The sequence below is a fragment of the Lissotriton helveticus genome, chromosome 7 (assembly GCF_964261635.1).
Source record: "Lissotriton helveticus chromosome 7, aLisHel1.1, whole genome shotgun sequence".
Taxonomy (NCBI): domain Eukaryota; kingdom Metazoa; phylum Chordata; class Amphibia; order Caudata; family Salamandridae; genus Lissotriton; species Lissotriton helveticus.
The window spans coordinates 1214820371-1214839905 of NC_136068.1; positions in this window are offsets into that span (position 1 = coordinate 1214820371).

The window sequence follows — 19535 nt, forward strand, 5'->3', positions numbered from 1 at the left end:
TTTAAATTAAATATTTTCAGACTTACCACTTCATTCCACTCAAGATGGCTTCTGGTGTGCCATACTTTTGTCATAAGTAAGACTGTTAGCGCTCTAGTTGTTCTTTAGAATACTCTGGGACATTCTGTCATTGGGCTATGCTTGGGCTACATGTGGGTGATATTTGGGCTACATTTGGGCTCTTTTGTCTCTGGTGGCCATCTTGGGAGACTGCATGTCAGAATTTTTTAATGAAATAGAAGAGGATTTGAGAAGTCACTCAAAATGTGCCCTAATTTTTCTTTCTGCAGCACTAATCATACTCTCTATGGCAAAAAATACCCCCTCATTTTGTTCCTTTTTAAATTAAATGTTTTAAGAGTTACCACTTTATTCCAATCAAGATGGGTTCAGGTGTGCCATACCTTTGTAATAAGTAGGACTGTTAGCGCTCTAGTTCTTCTTAGAACACTCTAGGAGGCTGCAGTAGAACACAAAGGAATCAACTGACAGTCTCTGTCCTTGTTGGATGTACATGTTTTACTGAAAAGTTCAAACTTCATTCTCACATGACTGAGAAAGATAATGTGAATTTACAGAAAATATGCTTTCAGTTTAGCTTATAGATCCCCTTCCAAACCACTGTGGGAAAAGCATGAGATAATAGTTTTCTTTCAAACATGATTCATGATATCCCAGCAGAAGGCTTTTTCACATGGTAAAATCACCTTAGAACACACCACAATTCCTAAAATGAGTATGGTACCATCAACAAATGATTTATAATGTAACTAAAGTCCAAAAAACCCTCTATTAATTACAATGCTTTTTAATGAGGTGCTATCATGTATATTGGTCCCAAGATGGCTGCCAACACTTCTTGGATGAAGTGCTGACAGCCAATCAGATCTCACGCGTACCCTGCGACTTGTGGGATCCCCTGAGCAGGCCTAGGGGGTCAGGGTGCTTCTACCCTGCCCCTTTTTGAGTTCTACACGTTTTTTCTGCTTTCCTGTGCCTCAGTCTACCGAGGTACAAGACGGCTGCCAACAATTTCTGTTTTGGAGTGTTGACAGACATTGGCAGCCAATCAGAATGCAGCTCATACTCGGGAAGGTACAGAGTACAGTAAGCTTACAGTAAGCTCACAGTAAGCTTATATAGATATATATGTGTTTTTGAAGTTAATTTTCATAAAAACCACTGGAGCAATTTTTACCAAATATAGAAAAGGCACTTCTGCGTACCAGTCCATACAATTTTGCAAAGTTTGGTGTAGTTCCATTCAGCGGTTCGGGTTGTAGCCGTGTCTGAACGTCCTATAGAAATGAACATGGGGAAAACACGTTTTGGGACCCCCCTTTTTTCTCAGCCCCCGCTTGACGAATCCCCCCAAAACTTTTAGGGAAGGAGCAGAACTGAGCTGGCCAAAAGTTTGGAAAATTTCACGCAATTTCCTCAATCGACGCTAAAGTTATTCCCAATAGAATGTTGTGGATTTCCTATGGAAACTAGGTCCTAACTATATATACCTACTGGCTTTTGCCAGTAGGTAATATATATATATCTATATTACCTACTGGCGGTCACCAGTAGGTAGTTATAGTTAGGACCTATTTTCCATAGGAATTCCGCAACATTCTATTTAGAAAAACTTTGCCGCCGGTTGACGAATCTTCGCGAAATTTTCAAAACTGGTGGGGCGCTCCAGTCCGCTCCTATCCTGAAAGTCTCAGGGTGATTCATCAAGCAGGGGGCGAGAAAAATGGGGGTCCCAAAACGTGTTTTCCCATGCAATTTTCCATAGTAACCGTTCATCGCGGCTACAGTTTTTCAGAGCGATAAACCATTTGGTGGATGTTTTTGGCTTGCAATACAAAATAATAATGTTGGTATAAACGAGTGAGTCCTCCGCAGCTAAATCAAGACACTGTGACAGGTATTACCAACAATCTTCCGATATTGTTACATCCGAAGCTAGCTTAATAGCCGTATATAACTGCAATCATTCCAGTCTTATGCGTTGTTACACACTTAGGAAACTTCAGTCCGTATCTTCGACCACTGATAATTTTTCGATATTGTTACATCCGAAGTTAGCGTTAAAGCCGTATATAATTGCAATCAGTCCAGTTTCACCTTCGACCACCTATTTAGGAATTTGCAATTCGTAACCTCGATTTAAGAACTCATTAACATACTGAAGTTGCATTAAGAATAATTATGCTTCCAGCATAAGTGAACACAATGTATTATTCCATCTGTGTTTTGAGGACTTAAACTAAAATTATCACATTCATGATTACATCGGTCCTCTAATTGAATGAGAGGGTTCGAATAAATAAAACCGTGATTGTATACATACTCTAGGACATATGTAAAAATAGAGGCTATTGATGGGCCCCAAATTTACATACAAATCAAGGGCAAAATACAGGCGGTTACATCGCATACGGAATAACTGAAATCTGTTTAGAGCAGATATAGACTAAACGAATTAGACTGTTTTGGTATATTTCCAGCTATAAGTGCCCACCATTCTGCTCTTTACCTTAGGTCGACACACAGCAGTTAATCTAGAATATATCCTCGGTTCTCCCTCCTGAAGGTTTACAAAAAATCGTCTTCAGTACGCAGATATTAACAACTGGGACTTATAATAGATCCCCGCAAGGTACAACTTTGATCTCATTTTAAAAACCTCGTCTTTGTAACTCAAAAAAACAATCATTCCTAAAAAACAAAACATGTCTTGTCTTTTTCACAGTACAAATGAAATTTTGTCACCAAGAATAATAAATATTGAAAATACTAGAGTGAAGTACTACTACATATCACGTCTGTAAGTAATGGTTAATCAACAGAGTGCTATTTCTTTGTACATTCATGTCCTACTCTTTTCTACCTCTCACTGACCTTATTCTATCTATATAGAAATAGGTTGCAGATTAGATGGTGAAGAAATCTATGTATTGTGTAACATTGACCTCATAGCCTATAAACATCTGGTGTTACATATTAAACTGCATATATACACAGAAGAGACAGTTATCCACAAGGATACGATTATATTTACAAATTGACATTGTAGATACTGGAAGTTCCTATAGTGAATAACTAGGGAAACATTAAACAAAGTTATAATGTTTATTGCTGCTATAGATATTATGAAATGTAATGCAATTACTGACCCTTCAGTTATTAAAATGTAAGAAGTTTTTGTATAATAGCGGCCAATATATTCATATATGTATTTTATGTGTTTCTTATTTAGGTCTCCTTTTTTGCACATTGCCATGTCCCTAATTTGCGAATGACGGTCACCTGATGAAGGCCACTGGCCGAAACGCGTGTAGTGTCCAATTCCACCGCATTGCCTTCTTCAAAACTTCCATCGACCGAATATATCGTACAGCACTGTTTATTTCCCCTATTTAAGTTGTTATGTGAATATTTGTAATGTATGCAATTGAATGTAATCTATGTAAATATTATATTTTTATCACAAAAAATAGTCAAAAAAAGAGAAAAAATATAGAAGGAGAAATAATTATAAATAAAATGGTCTCCAGAATTTGATACATCATTTTGTCTCAGCCAATACTTATTTAAGGTCGCTTGACATTATGAGTTTAAGTATTAGGTCAGTACAAGTATAATTAGTTTGCTTTTTAGTTCCTTTCCTACTACTTCTGCGTACCAGTCCATACAATTTTGCAAAATTTGGTGTAATTCCATTCAGCGGTTCGGGCTGTAGCCGTGTCTGAACGTCCTATAGAAAATAACATGGGGAAAACACGTTTTGGGACCCCCCTTTTTTCTCAGCCCCCGCTTGACGAATCCCCCTAAAGCTTTCAGGGAAGGAGCAGAACTGAGCTGGCCAAAATTTTGGAAGATTTCACGCAATTTCCTCAATCGACGCCAAAGTTATTCCCAATAGAATGTCGCCAGGAGGTAATATATATATCTATATTACCTACTGGCGGTCACCAGTAGGTAGTTATAGTTAGGACCTATTTTCCAAAGGAATTCCGCAACATTCTCTTTAGATTAACTTTGGCGCCGGTTGACGAATCTTCGCGAAATTTTCAAAACTGGTGGGGCGCTCCAGTCCGCTCCTATCCTGAAAGTCTCAGGGTGATTCATCAAGCAGGGGGCGAGAAAAATGGAGGTCCCAAAACGTGTTTTCCCATGCAATTTTCCATAGTAACCATTCATCGCGGCTACAGCCCGAACTGCTTAACGGAATTACACCAAATTTGGCAAAGAGGTAGTCCTTAGTTCAGACTTGTGCCTTTTGCTTAAATGGTGTAAATCCGTTCAGTAGTTCCTGAGAAAATCACATTTTAATATACATATATAGCTATGGCCGCTCAGGATCTGCGCATTCTAAGCACACCCTGCCGTGCACGAGCTGTATTCTAATTGGCTGTCAACACTCCAAACCAGGAAGTGTTGGCAGCCATCTTGTGCCTCGGAGGCACAAGAATCCTATAAAACAAAAGCGCAAAACACAAAAAGGGGGCAGGGTAAAAACACCCTCTTTCCTAGGCCTGTTCAGGGGGTCCCAAAAAAATTGTGTTGTTTTTTAAAAATTGGCAAAGTCCGCGCGGATCCTGCTGATCCCAAAAATAAAATGAAGTGCCAGCTCCCGCGCTTCAATGCTAATTAGCCCCCGGGGGGCTAAATCCCAGGGGCATTATGAAAAACGAGTGTGGGGGGCCCTATCCCCCCCACACCACCCCAGGGACCGCCACCTCCCCGGGGCAGTTTCAATAATTGCGGGGGGCACACGGCCCCCCTGCAGCCCCGGGGACCACCACCCCCGGGGCTTAATACTTTACTGTTAGGGGCCCTCTAAGGCCCCCCCGCAGCCCCAGGGACCACCACCCCCAGGGTTTTATTTTTTAAATATTCGTACCCTGTGATGGGGGGCTTACACCCCCCCCCACACGCCCCGGGGACCGCCACCTTCCTAGGGCACTAAGTATTTAAATTGGGGGGGTCCGTGATGGACCCACCAGCCCCGGGGACCACCACCCCTGGGGCTTTGCAGATGGTGGGAAGGGGGCCGCGTGTTCCCCCTCCTCGAGCCTTGTGATGGCCCTGGGTACTGCCACCCCCCAGGGCCAGCTCCTGCCATGTCCCGGGGACACAGTAGTTTGTTATTTGGAAGAGAGAGCAGGAAACCTGCTCTCTCTTCCAAATAGCAAAGCAGTTTGCTTTTCCACAGGGGGAGCAGCATGTTAGCAGCTCCCCATGTGGAAAAGCAATGCCAGCTCCCGCAGGATGCGGGGAGCCTGCTGGGACCATGGGGGGATTGGGTACCCCCCACGGTCCCCAACAAAGAGGGACAGCCCCGGGAGATGTGGTCCCCGGGGCTACAAGTGGCCCGGGAAGGGGGCACGCGCCCCCTCCCTAAAATGTATTTAAAAAAAATAAAAAAGGCTGGCCCTGGGGGATGGGGTCCCCGGGGCCTTAATTGGCCTAAGGAGGCAGGCAAAGCAGCCCCCTCCTAACTGTAAAAAAAGAAAAAGGGCCATGCCCCGGGGGATGGGGTCCCCAGGGCCAATTATGGCCTCTGGAGGGGGGCCACGCGGCCCCCTTCCAATATTTGGAATAAAAAAAATAGGGGGCAGGCCCTGGGGGATGGAGTCACCAGGGCCAAAATATTAGGAAAAGAAGGGGGGCCACACAGCCCCCCTTCTTAAACCAAAAAAAAAGAAAAAGACCGGCATTGCGCCGGAGGCCACACCCCCTACCAGCATCACTCTGCAAACACGCCCCCTGGTGCATTTGCAGAGGGGGAAATAATTCCCCTTGAATACTGGAGGTCCCTGGGGGCCAACTAGCCCACCAGGAACCTCCAGTATGTGCCGAGGGGCTGTGTAACAGAGAGGTGTTGTGAGTCCACACCCCTTTTTCCACCTCTCTGAAACACAGCTCTTTGGCGCTTAATGGAGGTAGCTAGTGGACTAGTTGCACCCCAGGGACCCTCAGTATTCAAGGGGAGTTAATCCCCCCAACTTAAAACGCGACACAGGGTGCGTTTGCACAGTGGTGAAGGGAGGGGGCGGGGCCTGAGTTCACATGTGTGCAAACATACCCTGTGGCGCGGTTTAAGTTGGGGAAATATTTCCTTGTCAATACTGAGGGTCCCTGGGGGCCTAGTAGCCCACCAGTCTCCTTCAGTAAGCGCCACATAGCTGCACTGCAGAGTGTTGTAAAAAGGGGTGTGGCCTCTAAACACCTCTCTGCAACGCAGCCCCTGGCACAGACTGGAGGTATCTGGTGGGCAAGTTGGCCCCCAGGGACCCCCAGTATTCAAGGGGGAATTCTTTCCCCCTCTGCAAACGCACCAGGGGGCGCGTTTGCAGAGTGATGCTGTTAGGGGGTGTGACCTCCGGCGCAATGCCGGTCTTTTTCTTTTTTTTGGTTTAAGAACCAAAGAATCAGTGATACCTACTCCTACACACACATCTAAACACTTACCTATAAATTCACTCATACATGCTAACAAAGATCAATAGAACATTATTAAATATACTTGTACACCTACATCGACATCACACACCAGCACACATCATATTCACGTATGCAGTCATCCTACTCACTTATGCAAACAATTGATCATACTTACATTTACTAAGCTACACACTTATACAAACACACTGTATTTATTCAAATAGATAGTAACTCATACTTAAAGTGTTATAAAATCACAATTACAAGAATACATTTTTCGATACAATCACTCATACAATCACTGAGTCTTAAGTATACTTATTTATAAACAAACAACAACTGTCACATACATTGCCTTTTATATTTTTACTTTGTTGGGCATGTATCATTGAGAAATATATTTACTGATCACCACACCCATAAAGAGATTCCCTCACCCAAACAAGTGTTTCCACGTGCAGTCTCAACCTCACATACCTACTAAATCAACTATTTACACATCTTTGGACAGTCACACACCTCCCACCCAACAACACACACATTCACTATCCCATACGAATACTCACTTAACTAATTAATACTAATATAGAATTTCACATAGCTAACCAACTTATGCAGTAGTTTACACAACAATAGATACAGTGAAACAGATATTCACATAGTTTAATCACTATCCCATATATTTATTAAGACACTCTAAATGAGCCACTTAGACAGTCAATCACAGTGCAACTAAATCCTCCATCCAGACACTTATACATCCACTCATTCTTCAATGCAGATTGCTATATATATAATACATATTTAAATATCGAACCATACCACATTCACTGGATGATGTCATCAGTGATGTCATTTGAGATGTCATCAGTGATGTTATCACTGAAGTCACTGACCATTTCATGAATGATGTAATATGTGACATCATCAGCAGTAGATTGCGGGCGCGCGAGTTGTAGTTAGTAGAACCAACTATAACCGAGGAATTTTAATGGTTTTGTACAAGTGAAATGTCCAGCTAACTATAACACCCCTGAAACCTATGTTGTTTTTCAGTGAACTTCTAAAGTTTTTTAAATGATAACTACTAACTATACCATGTCTGAAACCTATGTTTTTTTCAGTGAATATATATATTGCTTCTGGTGGGCGCACCAGAAGCCATATAAAGACAAAAATGCATGCAGGGGAATGGTGGAAATGTCATGAACTGTCTGCTGACACGGCCTCTGATGAGAAGCTGAAACACTTTGATACACGTAAGGCCAGGGACAATATGCGGGGATGGAAAGCTGCATGCCTTTGAATAAAAGGATTGAAACCTACCTGATTGTGGAGTGCGGCCCTAATTTGGGAACCCTGTTGTGTGTATATATATATATATATATATATATATATATATATATATATCCTTACACACACAGCTTTTTCGCTGGCATGGCGCTCTTTTGAGTGGTGCGTTACCTCGTAACCAAGCCCAGTTACTTCAAATTTCTTGCACACTTTCCCAACGAGGAATAAGGTAGGTCGCATTCCGTTTTGCTTTTCTGTCATGCAGATCTTTTATTTCCCTTAAATAAACAAACCACCAACGTTTCGGTTTCAACTGAAACCTTGCTCACGGTAACGCCCTCCATTTTGCTTTACCAATTTAAGCATTACAAAACCTCATTTCCTGTTTCTTTCAAAAGAGGGCAATATGGTAGTTGTAGTGTACTTTGTTACTTCCAAATATTTACACTATATTTACAGATAAAAGATTTTATGAACTCACACCTTATTCGTTCAATGGCATTTAATAATGGCTTTTTAAATTAGTTTTTTCTCATTTTTTTTTCTTTTTTCAATTCATTTTCGATTTTTTTTAGCTTTTTAACTTCAGCCTTTGTATGCCGCATATCTATCAAATCCTTCGGTGGATTATGGCTCCTTTTTTACATTTTTATATTTTTTACACTTTTTACACACCAATCCATTCCTCTAGTGGATCAATTCACAAATTCAAGCAACATCCTTGGTTTATGCGACATTATAACACATTGTTAATATAATATTCTTACACGGTGTGATAAATTTTTGCTAAGAAATCTTTTTTAATAAAAATTAGTTTAGTAATAGTTCCAACCACTAATACTAAATGAGGGGGCTCTTTCTTTCTTCACAAACAATGTTCCTTATAAATGAATGTACAGTTATTCACTCTGGTTCAAACCGTGGGGGGTCAGAGTGCGCATATTTAGAATATGACGAGATTCTTTTTGTCGTAATTGTCTTTCTCTGTCCCCTCCTCTCACATGTATTTTTGCTGTGTCAATTCCGTAAAACTTTAATAGTTTCCAATCACCATTGTGGTCTGTTTCCATATGTTTGGCAACCGCATTTCCTCGGTCTTTAGGATTGGTTGCCCTAACATGTTCCAGGATGCGCTTCTTCAGCTCACATTTTGTGCTTCCTATGTATCTTAAAGGACACGGACATTCTATTACGCATACAACTTATTGACTTTTACAAGTAATCATATCCTGAATATTCCACATTCTGCCATCTGCCATTTGTATCTCCTGGGTGTTCTTAGCAATTTGGCATACTTTACAATTATGACACTTTTTGAACCCTTTGCTCTGTAGCCATTTTTTGTTTATCTCCTTTTGAAAGGGTCTTTGAGTTAGACGGTCTTTGAGATTTCTCACCCTTCAGTACGTAATTTGCGGAGCATTTCCCATTATTTTCCAATGGTGTTATCTAATTGTAAGATTTTCCAATTTCTTTTTAGTACCTCTCTGATTTTGTTCGATTCCTTGGAGAAAGTTGTGATGAACCTGATTGGTTCTGGTTCTGTGATTTCTTGATCTGTACCTTGTTTAGGTTTCAAAAGGTCTGATCTTTGCAGTTTGTTTGCCCTTTCCCAGCCAGATTCGATTTGTTTTTTGATGTACCCTCTTTTTGCAAATCTTTTTGCTGTATGTGTACTATTTTTCATCCATTCCACCGGTTCTGAGCATATTCGTCTCAATCTTAAAAATTCCCCATATGGGATATTTTGGAACAAACTTGGTTGATGAAAACTTTCCGCATGCATGGTGGCATTTGTGGCTGTTGTTTTTCTGTGGAGAGTTGTATGGATTTCATTTTTAGAGATGTAGATTTCAGTGTCCAGGAATGTCACTCGTGTTTTGCTTAGGTCATAGGTGAATTTGAAATTAGCTGGTGTTTCATTCAGAAGTTTAAAAAACTCTATAAAGCGCAACCATAGCACTATTTTGTTTAGGAATTTATCATTTTCTGATTGCCATGCACAAGTTTGTTCCCACCACCCCATGGTGAGGCAGGCGAAACTAGGACTAAAAGAAAAGCCCATTGCGGTTCCTTTACGTTGGAGAAAGATCTCCTCCCCAAACATGAACACGTTTTGTTTCAGGCATAAGTTCATCATTTCTTCCAGCATTTTGTTATGTTGAGTGAAGTGAATGCTGCATTCTTTCAGGAAAAAGTTGCATGCTGTAACTCCAATTTGATGATCTATGTTGGTGTATAAGGACACCACATCCATTGTTATTAGTAAGTAAGATGATTTCCATGGGATACCATTTAATTGTCTCAGCATGTCGCTTGTGTCCTTAATATAAGAACATAATTTCGATACAAATGGTAACAGAAAAAAATCCATATAATTTGCCATTGGCTCCAGTAGGGATCCTATCGCTGATACTATAGGACGCCCTGGTGGTCTAGTACGATTCTTGTGGATCTTTGGCAAAAAATACATTGTTGCCATTGTCGGATGTTTTACTGTCAGATATTTCCATTCGTCATGGTCTATTAATTCCAGATCTTTCCATTTTCGCAATTTTTCATCAACTATGTTCTTCATTTTCGCAATAGGATTTGTTTGTAGTCTTTCATACTAAGATGAATCGTTAAGTTGTTCACATGCCACATTGATGTAATCTTGTTTGTCCCAAATAATTATATTTGAACCTTCATCCGCTATTTTGATTTCTATCTGATTGTCTTCAATCAGTGATGTTAACGCTTTTCTTTCAGTATCCTTTAGGTTATCCACATAATGTTGTCTTTTTATTTTATATATGTCTTGTATGAATGCCTCGTGAAAGACGTCAATTTTGTTTCACGCTGGCATTTGTGGATAAAAATGAGATTTTTGTTTTTTTCTGGCTCAAACCAGCTCCCAATTGGGTACATTCTTCATCTAATTTGGCTGTATGTTGTGATTCACTTGTTTCCAAATTAACTAATGTTAAAAAACATTCGGAATCCTTTGCTTGTAAAGCTGATGTCAAAATATTTTTTGGCCCCTTTCTTGTTAAATTCTCTTTTTCATTGAACATTTTTGCCAATTTTATTTTCTGGACATGACGCTTGTGCCATGTCCATAAGTGCATTTGGACAGAAATTTAATCCACGTTTTAAAAGTGAATTTTCTGATTCTGTCATGTGTCTACTGGAAAGATTTACTATGGTTAGTTCTTTTCCCTCTAGAATGTCTTTTTCAAACGCATGCTCCTTGTTGTTGCTCCTATTTTCTCCCCTCCTGATGCCCCTTCTTCCTCTCCTTGTTTGTTTTGGTTTGGGCGTGACTTTCCTCTCCCTCTCCCACGGCCTCTTTTATTTTGCGACTGGAATCCTTGCGATTGCTCCCATTGGCGTTGTTGTAGGGCCAGTCGCATATCCTTTTTTCGCTGGCATGGCGCTCTTTTGAGTGGTGCGTTACCTCGTAACCAAGCCCGGTTACTTCAAATTTTTTGCACACTTCCCCAACGAGGAATAAGGTAGGTCACACTCCGTTTTGCTTTTCTGTCATGGAGATCTTTTATTTCCTTTAAATAAACAAACCACCAATGTTTCGTTTTCAACTGAAACCTTGCTCACGGTAACGCCCTCCATTTTGCTTTACTAATTGAAGCATTACAAACCCTCATTTCCTGTTTCTTTCAAAAGAGGGCATTATGGTAGTTGTAGTGTACTTTGTTACTTCCAAATATTTACACTATATTTACAGATAAAAGATGTTATTAACTCACACCTTATTCATTCAATATTGTATACATTCAATTAATGACTAATTGAATTCGTTTTTTCTCAATTAATTTTTGTCTTTTTTTCAATTCATTTTCAATTTTTTTTAGCTTTTTAACTTCAGCCTTTGTATGTCGCATATCTATCAAATCTTCCAGTGGATTATGGCTCCTTTTTTACATTCTTACATTTTGTACACTTTTTATACACCAATCCATTCCTCTAGTGGATCAATTCACAAATTCAAGCAACATCCTTGGTTTATGCGACATTATAACACATTGTTAATATAATATTCTTACAAGGTGTGATAAATGTTTGCTAAAAAAGTTTTTTTTAATAAAAATTAGTTTAGTAATAGTTCCAACCACTAAAACTAAATTAGGGGGCTCTTTCTTTCTTCACAAACAATGTTCCTTATAAATGAATGTACAGTTCCTCACTCTAGTTCAAATCGTGGGGGGTCAGAGTACGCATATTTAGAAAATGACGAGATTCTTTTTGTCGTAATTGTCTTTCTCTGTCCCCTCCTCTCACATGTTTTTTTGCTGTGGCAATTCCGTAAAACTTTAATGGTTTCCAATCACCATTGTGGTCTGTTTCCATATGTTTGGCAACCGCATTTCCTCGGTCTTTATGATTGGTTGCCCTAACATGTTCCAGGATGCGCTTCTTAAGCTCACATTTTGTGCTTCCTATGTATCTTAAAGGACACGGACATTCTAGTACATATACGACGTATTGACTTTTACAAGTAATCAGATCCTGAATATTCCACATTCCACATTCTGCCAAATGCCCTTTTTATCTCCTGGGTGTTCTTAGCAATTTGGCAGACTTTACAATTATGACACTTTTTGAACCCTTTGCTCTGTAGCCATTTTTATTTTTCTCCCAGATGTCGCTGAGTCCTGAATGGTGGAGGTCACTACAGCTTCTCCGCGGCCTGGCAGATCCCAAACATGTCGCTGAGTCCTGAGTTGTCAATGGCGGAGACAACGTCAGGGTTTGCTGCTGCTAAGCCTTTGGAACTCAAGTTTTTGCCACGTGGTGGTAGGCTCCTGATGGAACCATGAGTTTGGGGTGGCACTAACCCTATGTATATGAAGTCCGCACCAAGGGGGGGTTAGGCCGCTGACGATCATACAGCTGAGGGTGTGACTCACCTTCTGTGCAACTTTTCATGGACTCTTTATGGTTGAGACCCCCGGAGCGTTCACCAGCTAGTCAGCACCGGCAATTAAGGATGTGACGTTGTCGATCTATTATATTTACGTGGTCACATGGCCTGTGCCGCATGTGCCGGATGGGTGTGGTGTGTGTGCAAACCTGCCCTTAGGAAGTGGCCGTGAGATGTTGAGAACTAGACCACTGATCTGCACACCAACAGCGAGTATGCCTGCGACAGGTAGCTATGTGGGGCCAAAGTCAGAACGTAATCGGAGTGGCGTGGCGTATAACGGAAAAAGGCAGGGATAGCTACAATGATGCAAATTGCTCATAGTACTGCATCTGGGAGTGGAGCGGACGGGTCTCAACTGTCCCTCTGCGAGCCTGGGTCCAAACTGTTCATATCTCACACTATTAAAGTATTGAAAAACCATTTTGTGATTCAGTCCGTCAGCTGGCATTTGTGAAAACATATCGGAGTTATTTCTGGGAGTGATACCCCTTTGACGCTCCCTCTCCCCAAATTATCAGGTAATGTACCCTCTTTCCACATTACCAACATACCTCCAACAACCTTCTTTGGCCCAGAAGTGTCCCTGTGCAGTTGGAGAAAGAGGAATCTTAGTTATGTACACATTTACATATTCAAAAAATTATTTAAAGAAAAGAACAACAAATAAGACTGAAGGGAGTCTGGTGCTGTGGTTGCTGCCACGAAGTTGGGGTCACTGTCGTTCAAGACTCAGGACACAGTTACACTTGTGGGATTGGTTTGTGTGAAATAGGGTTAGCGGTACCAGAAGCATTGAGACTGTATGAGCCTGTGATGATGGTTGATGTGGACGGGTTGCACTGAGAGCAATGCGTCTTGCCTACTGGACTGCGTAATGTGGAATCGGGACTGTATCTGAATTGTGAGGCTTGCTGACTGTAGTGTAGGCCAGAGGTAGCTATGAGGTAGGGCCCACAGGCATGTGCATACGTTGGTTGCCCCCAACGACCTGCGTAGTGCTGGTTCAGTGGCACCACTTGTCACCAGATTTCAATCTGTAAATACTCCTCACTAATCAAAGGAAATGAGTTGCTGTGGTAGCTATTGTGCGGCTGAGGAGCCATGGTATTTTGTGAAGGTCCGTTGTCCTGTTTTGCGCTGCCTCGGTGGTAGTAGTGGGGGGTGGTCTGAGGGGGAGGTTCTGGTGGTGGTGGCGCTGGGTGTTGTGGCCCTGTTAGGTATCGGCGGTGCATGATCAGTAGCTCTATCACGTGTTGTTCTTTAGATGTGGCTGTGAGTTTGGTCTAATTCACGCAGTAGATAGTCGACCTCCTTACACCAGTTAAAGGTTGATGTTAATTTGCTACTAGTAAGTCGGCTTATCGTCTGCTTTTCGGATCACATTGCAGATTTGGCTGGTTGTTGAAAATATGGGGAAGTGGTGTTTTCATGTTTTTTTTGCACAGGAATGGCTACTTTGCATCTCATTAGCGTTAGTTGGGGCTCTCGTTTGTGGCAATTTTTTTGGCGGAAGGTATCGATGGAAGAGTGGTGAGATTTGCAATTTTCACCAAGTTGAGAATGGGATGATAATTAAAAAACACAGAAAAAAAATATGTTTAATGAACATTATAATTAGAAATTCGAATTTAAAAAACCTTTGAAATTCACTGGAAAAACCTTAGGTTTCAGGTACGTTATAGTTAGAAATTAGCATTTAAAATACCTTTGAAATTCACTGAAAGAAATATAGGTTTTAAAAACGTTATAGTTAGGAATCAGCATTTAAAAAACCTTAGAAATTCACAGAAAAAACATAGGTTTCAGGGAAGTTATAGTTAGTTGGACATTTCACTCATACAAAACTATAGAAATTCCGCTGTTATAGTTAGTTGAGCTAACTATAGCTCGCGATCCCGCAATGCACTGTCATTTGAGATGTCATCAGTGATGTCATCAGTGATGTCACTGACCATGTCATGAATGATGTGATATGTGACGTCATCAGCAGTGCATTGCGGGGGTGCGAGTTATAGTTAGCTCAACTAACTATAACAGCAGAATTTCAATGGTTTTGTATGAGTGAAATGTCCAACTAACTGTAACGTTCCTGAAACCTATGGTTTTTTCAGTGAATTTCAATGTTTTTTTGAATGCTAATTTCTAATAATAATCTTCTTTAAACCTATAGTTTTTTTTGTGATTTTAAAATATCACCCCATTCTCAACCTAGTCAAAACAGCCGATATTCCCAGTTTTCCAGCAATAGCTTCCACAGCTTCCACAAAAAAGAATTTGTCACAAATCAGAGCAACAACTAACGGTAATAATATGCAGAGTAGACATTCCTGTACAAAAATAACACAAAAACAGCACTTCCCAATATTTTCAACAAGCAGCCAAATCTGGGGTGCGATCCAAAAACAGGCAATAAGCAATGTTAGCAGTAGGAATCTAACATTTGACTTTTACTGCTGTAAACCAGGACGACTACCTACAATGTGAAAGGGAGCCCTGCCCAGAATCACATCTAAATACCAACATATGTCATAGAGTTACTGATCATGCAGCTCAGACAGCCATGAAGGCTACAATACCCACTGCCACCAGCCTCACTATGCCCCCTCGGATCACCCCCCTCCATCTACCACCGAGGCAGCACAGAACAGGATAGCTGACCTTCCAAAAAAGGCATGGTCCCTCAGCCACACAATACTTGAATGTTGGCAGATTTGGCAACCAAGTATGTTTGAAGGACGCATCTCACCCATCAATAATAATAATAATATTGCACACAATACCAAGTGTAGCGGTGATGTGCTGGACAGATCTCACTACGCAGAGCACAGACTTCTCCTTGTGGACATATACTGCTGGTGCTTCCAGTGTTGCGGACAATAGATGCAACCATGTTACCTCAGGCAGTGGGGAAGATCTCGGTCATGTAGCTGTGTTGTCCTTCCCTGAAAGCAGAAGCACAGTGGGCTGGTCCAACGTACGCCACTCCAGCATAGGAGTATGAATAAATAAGCTGGGGCTCTGGGAGGGGTTCACTTGTGTGAAGGCCAACGAGTCTGTCAGAGCAGCGGGCCTCACCCTGCCACGTGGCCGCTGCCATGACCGTGGGCCTCCTCGACACAGGCCCCCTGAGAACCCAGAGGCACAGCACCACAGACTTATGTCTGTACAGACTACTGCCTTCGATCTACACTGCGGACAGCAGGCCTCACAATTCAGATGGAGTAGCGATTACAAATAATGCAGTCCAGTACGCAAGACACATTGCTCCGAGTGTGCCCCCCCACGGACCACGCATCATCGCAGGGTATGTACACGCTGAGCGCCAAAGGCACTACTAACTCAGTGCACCATAAGTCATCGTCATGTGGCCTCATTGAGTCAGAATTCTATAGACAAAAGACATTGCTCCGTGTGCTGCCCCCTGGACCAGGCATCATCGCAGGGTACGTACATGCTGAGCGCCAAATGTACTACTAACTTAGTCCACCATAAGTCATGCTCGTGGCGTTATTAGGGCAGAATTCCATAGACAAAAGACATTGCTTCAGTGCGGCCCGTCTGGACCACGCATCATCGCAGGGTGCCCATACGCTGGTTGCTTCAGGTGCCACTAACTCAGTGCACTACTTATCATCGCTGGTTACACACACTCTGAATTGCCAATAATGTGCAGCTCTACTCAACACCACATGGCTGTGCGCCCTCGCTCACTGCTGCCTCCTGTCTACACTGCGGTCATCAGGGCTCACAATTAAAACTGAATTTTCAGTCAGTAATTACAGAGTGGAGTAGGCAACTAACGTCCCTAAAACATACATAATATCCTTTTAGTATCCTGGCTTCAAGAACTTGTTTGATATCAATTATAGCATTATCGCAGTATGCACACATACTGAGTGCTTCAGGAGCCACTAACTCAGTGCAGCACACCTCATGGACCCTTTATGATACAATATTTTGTTATTTTCAACAAAATAGATTACTGCATTTAGTTCATACCTGTGGTCGTTATTATGAAGTGAAAAATTTCTCTCCAATTGAAAAAGAAAAGATAGTTCCTAGAAATGTTGAACAAGTAATAGCTGAAGTACTTCAAGGGAGATGTACCCAGGCTCCAGTGTTTACATGGGACTGATATGGTATTTGTAGTAAACGCAACAGGCCCCCCAAAAAACTCTGCATGCCTTTACATGGCGGAGTCACCATGTTATGGGCCTTTTCCGTCCGGTAGGCAATCGGGATGATTGACTACGAGCGGAAGCTTGGCGGACGGTCTTGCCATCCGCCGCGGTACCCCCGTCATGCTAATATGGCAGGGGTAAAAGGCTGTCCCACGTGGTGATTTGGCAGGCGGATCAACCAATTAATAATTAATTACAAATAATTACAAATAAACTACTTCCCATAATTAACACTATGAAATATAAATGTATTAAATAAATAAATAATAACCATTAATTTATTGTAATTAAATTACTTCCCACCCTATTCCCCTAACAATGCAACATTTAATTAAAATAAAATTGATAACTACAAAAAATTTACACATACATGAAAAAACATAAAACATACATCACATACATTTAAGAAATGAGCAAAAATGCATAAAACTAATTTAAAAAATGATATTATAGACAACTATATTTTTGCAAACAATATTAATGACTTCTATATTTTTAATCCTTAAATTCGATATTCTTGACCACGATATTCTTGTTGTCGATATATCTGAATCATGCTATTTCCAACCCGATATTTGTGTAAGTTAATATTTCCTACATGATATTCTGTCTCAGCACCCCCTAAATGTGAAAATGTGGGCACAAATTCTTTAAAAATTAAAGGCCCCCAAAGCCTTATGTTATAGGGCAAGTCTCCGAGAAGCAGTGAATATCATAATATCAGCTATCCCGCTGAGCCGGGAAGAGACACATTGATTTTTTCTTTGACGATTTCCAAGTATGAGGTCTCGTGCTGTGCTTTTTCTTTCTGATCATCCTAGAAGTGGCCCATGTTGGAGGCCAGCATAAAGAGGCCACCCCAAGCTGCTCTTGTTGGCTTCCTGCATGCCCAATGCTCCTGCATATGGCTGCAGGAACCAGTGGTAGACTTTGTAGAGTGTGGTTATTCCTGCCACTCGCTACATCCTGGGGCCCAGTGATGAGGTCCGGGGCCCCTCCTGCGACCCCCAGGTGAAGTGCAATGGCACTTCCACATGGCTAAAAGCACACATGGGTCGGAATGAGGTTCTTGCCCCTGCAATATGAATCCACCCAGGGGATGGGGTCCCTGAGAGAGATTGGAACATGGGCAGATGGGCAGGGGGCCCCATGCATGTCCTTTCCCCCAACATTGCAGATACCACCTTCTTGTGCCATCCCCCAGGCACAGGGCCACCCCGGGGGAAATCAATCAACTGGGAGCAGAGCCCCATGCACTCCGAGGCAAGAATGCTCAAAGTTTGGGGAAAATTCAAATGCCATACCTCGGGCCTCATTGAGCAGATTTGAATGATCTTGGCCTCCTTTTAATCCTGGCTCTATCCCCCATGGGCAGCTGCAGCAACCCCTCTTACCTCTCAAGTCGTGTAGTTCTCAAAAAGCTGGTCCTCCTGGCTACCTGCACCAGTTATTCTTTGTGGCTTTGTTGGTGGGCGCAGAAAAGTCCATGACTTCCATCAACTAGTCATTAGTAGAACTAAGGGGCCAGACTCACAGGCCCTTGGGGAGAACCACTGGTCTTGGGGTCAACTGAATAGAGAGGGGATTCAGGGTTTCCTCCGTCCAATTCTCCATGGCTTTCCCTGAATCCAGCAGTCCAGTAGGTAGAAAATCTGCAGGCAAGAAGAAGGTCTTCCCTTGTGCAAGAGTTTATAAAGGGGAGAGGAAGGTTTCAGAAGACAGGCACCCCTACTCAATCCTGAGTTTCCACATCACCTCTCCCCCCTGTTCCAACCCTACTGCACAGCATGTTGGGACATTCTAAAATGGTATCATCCAGGAGCCACTGGTCACATCAGCTTCTGGGATATCAGCTCCACCCCTCGCTGACATCACAACCAGGGACTTGCACGCGAGAATTTTAAAGGAAGCCCCCCTCTGGGTTGGCTCCAGTGGTCTGGGTGTTCAGTGTGCTTGGACAGGGCCATCCCGGGTACAGTGTGTCAGCTGAGTAATTGATGGAAATCATGTTATCCCACCCCTGTCTGCCTCATTAGCTGGGATAAGTACTCCTAAATGCTCCTGGTTGGGGTGCCCTTTGTTTCTGCTGCTAGAGAGACAAAGCAGGGTGACAAAAGGCCTGGGATCTGATCCAGAGCGAAGCCAGGGAAATATATAAATTTTGAATGACCTATCAGATGTACAGTTATAATTTTCGAAGTTACAAATGTTGTTTTCTCACACAGGTTACACGCCAACTCAAGATGTCACTGGTCTATGTAGACCAAGGGGAAGTGAAACTACATTCTAAGGCAGTTCCTGCCCTATTTTCATAATGGAGCGACACTATAGTTAAAACAGGAATGCACTTTCCATAATAGTGTACCATAACCTCATAAGGCATATCACAGGTAAATACCTAACCCTACAGAGTCCCCATTGCACAAGTCTACATGTGCACTGTCACCAAGCTGTGCACTACTGTAGTCTCCCATGCACAGCCCGCACATGAGTGCCCACGCTTGTGCACACATGTTTACATTTAATCAGCCAAGTGCCCCTTACCCTTTCCGTGTCGCAGTTAAAAAGTTGACACTGGTGTAAAGACATGCAGCCTTTTTGCCATATGATTGCTGTGGGTGGGACACTGGGAGTGAGTCTCACCCACAGTAAAAAGTCCAAAAACTGGGTGATCGGAAAAACAATAAATA